The sequence below is a fragment of the Physcomitrium patens genome, chromosome 20 (assembly GCF_059467195.1).
Source record: "Physcomitrium patens ecotype Gransden chromosome 20, ASM5946719v1, whole genome shotgun sequence".
NCBI classification, from domain to species: Eukaryota; Viridiplantae; Streptophyta; class Bryopsida; order Funariales; family Funariaceae; genus Physcomitrium; species Physcomitrium patens.
This window is the reverse complement of record NC_143429.1, coordinates 11,530,822-11,539,540: the sequence shown is the minus strand read 5'-3', so window position 1 is coordinate 11,539,540 and position 8,719 is coordinate 11,530,822. Positions and strand designations below refer to the sequence as shown.

The 8,719-nt window shown below is 37.9% G+C and overlaps 1 long non-coding RNA gene across 2 annotated transcripts; it reads left to right on the top strand.

Moving 5' to 3' along the window:
- The first annotated feature begins 1,434 nt into the window (after nt 1–1,434).
- Nucleotides 1,435–8,500, top strand: LOC112273397 (uncharacterized). Of its 2 annotated transcripts, XR_002966998.3 has the most exons (3): nt 3,039–6,425; nt 6,698–6,944; nt 7,473–8,500. It is a non-coding gene; the product is annotated as an uncharacterized LOC112273397 (long non-coding RNA). The 2 variants fall into 2 exon arrangements; XR_002966994.3 differs by having other exon boundaries at nt 1,435–6,944.
- Nucleotides 8,501–8,719: the final 219 nt, after the last annotated feature.

Here is an 8,719-nt window from a genome sequence, read left to right as displayed (position 1 = left end):
TGATTTTTTTATATTTAAACATAAGTTATTTTAGTTTTTTTTAACCTTGTATGTATTTATGTATTTTATTTTTAACGCAGTACCTTTTTATAATATATAAAAGTATATTTTTTACAAATTTTTATCTAAATTCAATATTTAATATTAGTAAAATTTTTTTAAAAATTAAGCATAAGATATATTAGTCCTTAGAGTAGATTTAATGTCTAATTTTTTAAATCTTTATGAAAAATATAATAAGAATTAAAAATCTCAAATCTTGATATCATTTAAATAATAAATAATAATTAAATAATTAAATTTATATTTGAACAAAAAAACTATCAAAATTAGGCATAAAAAATATAGTGAATAAATATTTATATAGCTTATTTAATACAAAAGTTTTAAGAGATATGTAGAGTGTATATAAAAATTCTAATATTAAGACTTATTGCATATATGCCTCAAAAATTAAGAATAAATTTATTTAGATTTAAGAAATAATTGAAAGAAATGGAAATTTTGGATCACAATATTTCTTATATATATATATATATATATATAAGTTATAAGTCTATAGAAATAAGAACCATATAATAATTTATTAGTAGCAAATAGTTTGTGCATGTAACTTATCACCTAAATTTTAATGATGTTGTGTTAATTATAGTTTAAGAATAAATTAAACTTATAATTGTAGAAGAGAAATTATCTAAATCTTTAAGTTTTCCTCCTTATCCAAAATGTAAATAACTCGCTTTAAAATACTCATCTTAACAATCTTAATCTTCTTAAATTTCTTAAATTAAATCAAATTTAAATCCTATTAATGCTAAATCACAAATTTCAAAAATCATAAATAATCTAAAATAATCATTAAAAATTCTAATAAAAATCCTTAAATAAATTCTAAATAAACCTTAGAAAGTTCTAATTACATTTGAAGAATTTATAAAATAATCTTTGAAAAACCTTAAGTATAGTCTACTAAATCAATAACAAATCCTAAAATAATTCTTAAAAAATCCTTAAAAAACTCAAAACAAACCTTATCAAATCCTAAACAAATCTTAAAGAGATCCTAAGTGAATTCTAAGTAAATCTTTTATGAAGAAACAACTTTAATAAGCTATATTATTTTATTCTATTATTAAATAAAATTCAATTTTTTCGTGATTTTTAATTTATAAGCTATATAAATATTTATTCACTATATTTTTTATGCTTATAAAATTTAAAAAATCAAAAAATCAAAAAAATTAAAAAACTAAAAAAACTAAAAATTAAATAAAACAAATCATAGATGGCTAAATATATATTAGGTGTTAGAATTGGCATGTCTATTATCCACAATTCAAGAGTTTACAATGTCGTCTAATAGTTCAAAAAAGTACAAATACTTCAAAAAGCATAAAGTAATGATATTTTTATTTTATATTATTATTTTTCTTTGTTGCTCTTATATTTGCTTTTAGTCAAAATATTAAGATATAAGTAGATATGTTTTTTTCATCATAACATTCAATCAAAGCATTTAGTATAGTTGGTTTGGTGTCAAGAAACCAATTCAAATAATATAGATACAAGTTCATATTTTGGATTTTGTACCCAAAAAATCTAAGCAAGGACCATGACCAATCTTTGACTTCTATCAAGCAATATTTTATATATTCTCTTTTGAGATTCTTTTAATGTACTTTTTTAGTTTAGAAAGCCCTCCTTCCTCCTAATGCATACATATGGATCAATGGGATCCAATACAATGACGAAGTCCTCTACAATTTAATTTAGTTCAACACTAAGATATTCCACCTTGTGACATTTATTAAGCACTAGAAAAAAAACATCTTTTGCACGAAATCAACCCATACTATCAAATGGGGAGTGGGGGTTACACTCCAGGTTCCAAGTAAGATTCGGCACCCGATATAATCTCTCCGCGTCATTACTCTCGAATGAAGTATAAGGTGGGCTTCCCACCTCGGACAATACAACACATGCAAAAAATACAAACTAACAGGAATGGGAATGAACTGTAAAGTGTTGATATGTGCTAACAATTGGGGGGAGGGTGGGAAAAAGCGCAGTGTCACGGTGACGCCAGCAGAGTGATGCTAAACAAACATGCGCCCCTTTGATGCTTTGGTAGATAGCTGGGCAGGACGCCATGTTTAGCTAGACAAGCATATTTGCACGCAGATCTGCTTTGCCATTTACAAAGACCTGGCTGCCCAGGAACATCACCTCGCCATTCAATCGGTTAGGCTCCCATAAACTTGGAATTCTCCGGGAAAAGATTGTGAAAGCTTCGCTGCGGATGCGAAACGCCGGTTGGCTTTCAGGCCTGCAAGGATCCAGCCCGTTCCATTGTGGCCCCCGCACCCCACTAGCCCAACCGTGGCATCCATCATGTCATTCTTTCCACAATGTGCGTGCTGGTTTGCTGCAGCAGCTCCTGCGCCACTTCCTCCTCCGACTTCTCCGATTGTTCTGGTGCTAGTTGCAGTACTGCAGCTGCAGTGTGTGCAGTGACTGACTGACCGATATATATCCTTCGCGTTTCGGGAGGTAGGTGGGCGTTCGCTCACGTGGTTTATTTCAAAGCGTGTGACAGTGCCACCCTCGCCCCATGTCACATCACGTCTGCCACTGTCGACTATTTGTGTTAATCGTGAGTTGTGGATAGTGATTCATTTGGTCTGTGTTTCCCAGTTTATGTTCATGAGTATTTTTAACAATGTGTTCCAGGGAACTCTTTTTTAAGATTTCGCTATAAGCCTGAGATTTAGTATCCGTTTTTTTTCTCTTTTTTTTTTCCCGAATTATTTTTACTTGAGTGTATGATTTTATGGAACTGCATGTGGAATTGGTTTCGAAATCTCCGCTGCAATCTCCTATGTGAAAGTTTAAGAACATTTTACTTTACACTAGAATATCTATTTACTTCTTGTGAGCCTTCTACACGAATAAGTGCCCCACACTTAGATGTGTGCACAGTTATTTCAAAGAAGAATTGATAAAGTGCACTAAGTCTGAGAATAATAATAATAATAATAATAACAATATCAACAACAACAGCAATTGAAGGAGAATTAGGTTTGTTGAATTAAAGGTTTGATTTACTCAATAAGTAATAGGAATGCCGCAGAGCTTGCTTTTAGTTTCTTTCAGAAGCTGAAGAGTCCCAGGGGAATGATAATGTACTGCTCATGTGTTCAAGTAATGGCAGAAGCTTATCATGCTTGTCCAGGTTTCTGTCCTAGAGCTATGAATATTGGCCAGAGCTGGATTACGAGTGCCAGATGCCATAAATGTAATTTCGATTCTCATCACTGATTCCTCAAGTTCACGGCATCACCCATATTGCTTCGACGAACAGTGTCCCTGTTGAAACAGGCTTCAAAAGGTTGCACCTCTATTGAATCGTTACAGTAACTGAATATGATTCTTTTGGGAGAGGAGGATTTGAATCCCATGGTGTTCTGGAAGGTGGGTGTGTGCTGCTAACTTTTAAGCAGTACCCTTTTGGTCTGCTGATTTAGTGAGGTTGCAAACTTCAGAACAGTCATTGGGAAGCAGTTTTCCGGAAGCATGGTGGCTGCGTCCGGCGCGAGTTGTTCCGTTGCATCACAGCACTGTCAGCAGCGGCATCAATCCAAATCCGAAGGTCACCACGTCGAATCGTGTTGCACCAGAGGCGGCTTCACACACGATTGTTGTCTTTAATTTGCGCACCCACAGAAGGTCGGCTTTCAAGTTATCAATCTAGCATGTTTGTGCATGTGCTAATGCAGAGTGCGCAAGCTTTCATATTGTTGCTGTGAGACTGAGGGGGCAACTGCCTCTTAGCCTGCGTCAAGTATCGCCCTGAGTAATTCAAGGGAGAAATTGCTGATACGACAGAAACCTCAAAGTACACATACATTGATTGATGAACGACGGAACATCGGAGCCCCAAAATATTGTTCCGAGTATTCTTCAGAGCTGCAGCAAACCACCTGTTGGGTTCCAGGTGTACCAAGCGTGCGACACTTCTATTCCTAAAAGACGACGTCATGACCTATCTTTAGATGCGAAGGGGATGTCAAGTATTCTCAAAATATGACTCAAGATGCTTTTTTTTATATTGGAGTTAAGTAGAAACTGTTGACGTTGCAATTTGAGCAATAGAGGAATTCAACTGACTGATGCTCATTTGATGTGAAGCATTGAGTCCGCATTTTGTAGGTTTTGATGTTATGGACCACGGAAGGATTTTGACTGTATACTGTGATCATATGTAGTCCGTCCAAGAGATTACTGTGACTGACCTAGAAAAGCCACTTCTATTCTTTTTAGTGCCCCTTGCAAAGTGGTGTTCAGAAGCGGATTGACGGGCCTGAATTCAGTTTCCAGGATTGATTAGAAGGACATAGGGGATCAGTGGATGGATATGGAAGTGGTGCACTTCACCACACCCACAAGTGGATGGTGTTACGACGCCGCATCACCGAAAGCTGGAGCACGTTGCGTACGAAAAAGATCTCTCGGCACGTTGTGCCTAGCATAGCGATTCAAGCGCCACACACAATCTAGAGCTGGATGCGCTACGGACTCTTGCAAGACCAAATTTGCTCAGCAGCTCAGAGTGAAGCGGCTCGATTGAAGTGGCAGGGGCGCTGCGGTAGAACGAGATACATGGTAAGTCACCTTTGGCAACAGTACACCTAGTTTTTTCAACGTTCATTTCACTGTTGCCTGCAACAACTGAAGTGTTTAAATCTGATCATTAAAGAGGTTACTTGACAACGTAAAAATCGTTTCTTCTCTGACAATGTCCTTGTATAGAGACGATACCATTCAGAAGCCGCATTCCGACCAGAACTTACTCACGCTTGCATCGGTGTCTTATCTTGAAATGTTTTTGTTTAAAATGAAACCCATCGGTGCAAGGGAAATCTCATAGAGCCGGTGACAGCGTTATTTTAGCTACATCCTTGTAAGCTCTGAATTACAAAGCTTTGTCGCTGCTTTGTCGGTGGAAAAGAAAGGATCTGGGGTTTGTCTTTGGCATTAATGTTAATACAGATTGGAGAGAGCAACATCTAGCCAGCAGGTCTCTGCACCATGGTGCCCTCGTGGTCAGAAGAGCGTGAATCATGTGTGTCATGTTTTCGCTGCTAGGGCTCTGAAGCACACCCAGCTTCAGGTTGCTATCGTTTCATGAGCATTCGTGTGCACTTGATACGAGGAAATCCTGCTTCCGGATCTTTCAAGCCTTCTGTACTTCCCTCTAACTTACTTCACAGCGTTTACCGTTCAGGGTTAGAAACAGTCTGAATGAATTGGCAATTGACTGTGAGTGCCTTATCAATCTCGGAGATTTGTTCAGAAGCGCAATTGGGACCCAGTTGTCTCTTAGAATTGTAACCTCTCTGGTTTTACTCGCTGGAACTAACGTGGTAGCTCGACGTCTCTCCGTAGGTGGTTTTGTTTGAGGAAAATCTTGTGAGTACCCAGTGTCATCATATTTTCTGGCGGTCATTTAGTTCCACTCTAAGCATAATTGCAGTACATGGACGAGAATATGGAGCAACTGGGCCGGCTGGTGCATGGACTCAACAGTTTGCAGGCTCGCACATCTTCTGCCTAAGATTTATGGCAACCTGCATCAACTAGCCGGTTAGCACACCTTTGCTGTAGTTCACTAACCCGGACAGAGGTATTGAATCATGATAACTTGATTCAGAAAAACCCGAACCATTTTGGACAGTCGAAGTGGGCAGACTCAATGTGATCTACACTGAATGAATTGGTTTGCTTATTTTTTATAAAAGTCCTCAGGTTTATATATACACCAGCTCAGCGTTTTTTAACATCGTTCAAGAAAAGCTGCAGGATTACTGAGGTATCTTCCTCAGCAAGAGTGCAATTGTGCAGGACTTAACATTTTTGACAGTGAAATGATGGGTTGGTGTGCGGCCTTGGGTGTTTGGTGCATGAGAATACCAGCCGTAAGTTATGTAATGACAGGCTAATACTTGTAGCTATTTCCAGACCCAAGACCATGAGGAGACATCCACAATGTTTCGAAAGGTCACTGTCTCTGCTTAGAAGCTGATGTAGATGTTCATGCTGTAAAACAAACAGTCTCATGCACATCTCCAGCTTGACAGTCTCAGAACTAGCCAGCATGAACAGAGTCAGCGTGGAGCTCCAATATCAAGGAAGGCTACGGGTGATACATCGAAAACAGCAGCATGGCCCCGCTTCACCTGACATAGACCTTGAAGGTCCTGACTGGGATAGTGGGATGCACTGTGGGTAAGGTAGGTGCGGCTAGATCTTGTCAGAAATTGATTCGCAGGAGTATTTTTTGTGTAATAATGTTGCAGGAGTACTAAGACTCCGAATATAACTTACAAACGGAGGAGTTGCAATGCTGATCTTGGCAAAATTAACATGTAAGTGATCCGTGATACCATCTCAAATTTCGCGGTCCTTTTACTTTATTCTCTTTCTCATTGACTTTTTATTTTGGTAGGAATTGGTTGCTTTGAATATCAATGTGTAACAACCCTAGTTATTTTCTAGGTCTCATGCAATGGGACAATTCAGATAAGCTGCCACCAAATTTACAAGGTCTTTGTTTGAGGACTTTTAAGATCAGGAAATGTCTTGGAAGGATGTAATTTTAATCTCTTGAATTTGCAAAGATGAAAATTGTACATTTCAGAAAAACAAAGAGACAATCGACATGTTACAAACAGCTCCAGGACATTCAAAGCATCAACTTATTACAATTTACACCAATGATATATCTTGCCACTACTGGAAAAAGGCTTTCAGCCATCCAGTGTACAGCAGGCGGCTTGACATTTGGAAATCAGTAGATTTCAAATTCTGGAAAAAAAAACGAATGACAAACAAGTAAACAAGAGGTATATTAAGCCGTCATGCTGGCGATCATGACACTTCTTGAGGTACTCATGATGAAAAACTTACTCTACCAAATGTGAGGTCTGCAATTCTGCCAGATTTTCTGATAACATTTGTTGTCAAAAGATATGTCTGCAGCATGAAACCGCAGTTAGTTGTTGGAACGTTTTCTTGGTTTCTGGGTGGGAGGTTGCCTAACTGATTGACTACGTCATTACACGACCCAATGACAAAAGAATGACTAAATTCTCTAAGAATTATCCATTTTTTCGTAACTTGTTTCATTTGTGAGATCTCTTGTGCTGCAATTCACACCTAGATATCTGAATTTTGGACCTTGAAATCTTAGAATTGGAAAATTTGCAGCAGATTTTACCGTCACTACAGAATCTACGATAGAGGTACTATAAGCAACACCATCTAGAAATGCTACTTACATCTAGTGCAGAAAATTGTTGCCAGGTGGAGCACAAATGTCCTAGTTATTTGGTCGGAAGTTTTTGTTTGTCTGAAGTGGAAAAAGGCTTCATGGTTGGGCTTGACATGTTTTATTCAGTGTACTGTAACTGCAGTGCAATGTGCAGGAAGCACTTCATGGCGTAGAGCTTATAAGCATTTCCTCGCTGACACTAGTCTACACCTGGATCGAATGGGACATCCTGGTGAACTGATGTAAGTATTTGCGACTGGTATGTTCTGATGCGTATTTGTTTCACTTTACAAGTTGGGGTTTCTTTCCCTCTGTATGGGGAGAGAAATAGATTCATAACTCATTTTTGTTCTTTTCTACCAACTGGCCAAAGTTTCTGCCTGAAGATGCTCTATTCCATTTGAGAGAAGTATTTGCCGTACTGCTAATTTCGCAGTGCATCCTAAGAATATCTCGGACACCTGTTTTCTTATCAGCATTTTAGTTGTTTTTGTTTCATGTTTATTTTGGAGCATAATCTTATCTGATTTTTAAACTCTTCAAAAAGTATTGATTAGACTCTATTGTTGCAAGCGGGAATAAGTACGTGTGCTGGTTGGTGCTTGCATGGATTAACCAATTTTATGCTATGATTGCTGGGAAGAAGAGACTCGTCCATGGATGTCGTACAAGGTACTTTTGGTGGACCTCTTCCTTCCTAAACCCCCGCTTGTGAGGAGTTTCTGGACTGCTTCAAGCTTTTCATATTCAAGGCTAACCACATTCCACAGTTGCTGGAACTCGGAGAGATGAGACAACCTATTCATTCTTTCGAGATTGCATTCAAAACTTCGATATCGTGAAACTTGTGTATAACTCCACCGAAATAAGGAACGGACGATCTCTTTCCCTTTGTGTAAAAATTAGTACTTTGACTTTAGTAAGGCTGAAAGACTAGCAGGTTACACTACGTTTCAAGTCTATGAGGATAGAATCTCAGTCTACCTAGTGTGTCTTAGATAGGTTTTATGCTTTTGAAGTTGCGTAGGAGGTGCTTCCCACGAGGATGTCCAAGCTAAGAGCATTCATTCCATGCTTTCTAATGGTAAAACTGCAAATTGGACCTCATTTTGTAGTTTTCTACTTAATCAATACGCAACCTTTGGACTGATGACGAAATTCTAGAAGAAATTCAACATTCTCTGCCACGAGGATTAAGGTTTAATGCTACAGGATTCCACGACTCTATGCTAGCTGACCTTTAAGCTTAGCAGACGCAACACCCAAGCTCAGGAGCATTCTGAAGCTCGAGGTCAACTTCATTAACTTAGTTGATACAGCAATTCAAGTCTAGCTGATTCTTTGTGTGTAAAATCGTAAACCAATATAGCAACTCTAAAGGTAGCTGTT